The sequence below is a fragment of the Pseudomyrmex gracilis genome, unplaced genomic scaffold (genome assembly GCF_002006095.1).
Source record: "Pseudomyrmex gracilis isolate BER0280 unplaced genomic scaffold, ASM200609v1 scaffold_2348, whole genome shotgun sequence".
NCBI lineage: Eukaryota > Metazoa > Arthropoda > Insecta > Hymenoptera > Formicidae > Pseudomyrmex > Pseudomyrmex gracilis.
Window position 1 is genome coordinate 14,792 of NW_018022932.1, and position 2,237 is coordinate 17,028.

Genomic DNA, 2,237 nt, shown 5'->3' on the forward strand with positions numbered 1-2,237 from the left:
AATCAGTCCAGTTATCTTCCCGACCAAAAATCCTCATTCTCCGCCCCGGTAAAGCCAGTACGGCTGACCATAAAGGGAGAACAAACGTTCGACAAGAGTAAACGGTTTTGTCGAACCGTGACCTTGAACACTCGGACGTAACAATTGTTCCTTTTTTGCATTTGCCAGCAAAAAAACAACGTCTACGATTTGCAACTTCATATGGTGTTTTCCTTACATATCCTAGTTTTTTTATTTGTCGTTGTTCTTGTCTTTCTCAACGATGCTTTGCTTCTTCTTTACTCTGCGCGTCATCTTCTACACAATCTTGGCAAAAGTTTTCGTGCCTTTTTCACTCTCAAAGTCCTTCCAAGTTTCTACCACAACACGCGACTCTTGATGTTGCAGCTGTTGTTTGACGCGTTGTTTTCGCGCTCGAATATACACCTAGCCAGAGCAACGTCGTTTTTCCAGCTGCGGGTTCAGCAATTCGAACTTGGCGTGAACGATCGAGACTTTGACGTGCAACGTGCGTTCGATTAAACGCTCAAACAGGTGACGAGCGTTTTTGTCGTGCTTTGAGCGATTTCAAGGTCAATGTACGATCTCCACAGCAGTTCCGGCATGTTCATTTGCGGCCGCGCGACGGCGAATTCGTAAATCGCACGGGAGCAAACAATCTCATTCAAACGCGTATCCACCTCGGCAAATCGCATCAACGTGGCGCAATTCTCCGGACCAAACTCGAGAAACTTCACATACAACTTGCGACATCGATCGAAACTCAACAACCTGCGTTTTCAGATCAATGGAACTTTGATAGAGGTTGTCCGTCGGACAGATGCCCAGGGCCAGAACCAACGTTTGTTTGTTTTCGTTCTTTTGTCGGATCAGCTCAACGTACGCGTACTACAGCCAGATCTTGGAGATAGTGAAACGTTTTTGCGGTATGAGTTTCAGACACACTTTGTACACCTCACGGCAACGTTCGATGTCTTTCGTTTCCAATTTATCAAAGATGGCATACTTGATCCGAAGGTAGATGTACCTATGCCAGCATTGTTTTTTCTTGGTTAACGAAACTTTAGCGATCGCTTGTTTGTACGTCTTGTGAATCACATTGGGTTTACTTACAAGATAATCAAACCACGTGTCGTAGGTAGACGGATTCTCCTTCACTCTCTGTTGGTACTGATGCTTTTGCTTGCAGATGACGTTCTCGATTCCCAAGCAATCGCCGTACTTTTTTTCGTGAATTGTATAAACCTTGTATAAGCCTTGTAAATGTTTTGACTGCTTCTTTTTGACAGATGTTTTAATACGTACTTTTAGATGATACGCGCGCGAACGTGTTTTTGTTGATTTTTCTCGAACTTAACAAAAACCGGAAACGACTTCTCGTCCAGATCCTCGTTTTTGTAAATAGTTTACCGCTTGGTCGTAAACGTCGCGCGCGCTTCTGATAAATTCGTAAGGCTCCTCCGTACTTTATCCAATGCTTTATCGGGATGTACCATAATAAAGCGCTCGTAAATTTGTCGGGCGCGATCAATCTTTTTGTCGCAGCACAAACTTCATATTCGTCTGCAAGGCAGACCGGTTTGTCCAATTCTCATTTCATTTATTGCTCGATCACTTGATGCGCACAGGCATTGTTTTCCAGAGATTCTTACATGTACGTATATTTGTACCAAAATTGATTTGTTCGTGGCAGCAACGTAATCGCACGATTCCAAAGATTCCTGGCGTAATTGACCTGCCTGTTGCGCATTTATATTTCCATGTATTTGAGATACACAAAGATATATTCCGACAATCTACCTCTAGCGCTCGATTGTAAATAGCTTTCGCCCGTTGAATCTGTTTCTGACTTTTTTCTCATTGTGCATACTTTATCCAGTTAGAAATGATCATACGATTCTTGCGTATGACATCTTCGAACGCTTTGCGATTTTAATGTTGATAATTAGCAAGTTTGTGAGATTCCAAAATCTTCTGCTTTGAAGATGAAAACAAAAGTTCCAAGTCACATTCTTTTGCTTCACGAGTCAGCTGCACGGCGGTGTTACGTCCCGGTCGGTCGCGGCTAAAAAAAATTAAAAGAAATTTAGTTCTCGGACCATTGACTGGAAATTACCGCTGTTTTGGGTAAAAACCCGGGATCGCCCGCGGCAAGGGAGTCGTTCACGAAAACGTGGAGAAGGAAATACGACGGGACCGGTGTTAGACGCGGTCTCCGGAGAAAATAAACACTGTGG

The 2,237-nt window shown here is 43.5% G+C and overlaps 1 pseudogene; it reads right to left on the reverse strand.

The window, feature by feature from the left end:
* Positions 1-231: 231 nt before the first annotated feature.
* LOC109862769 lies at positions 232-2,065 on the reverse strand (annotated as a pseudogene).
* Positions 2,066-2,237: the final 172 nt, after the last annotated feature.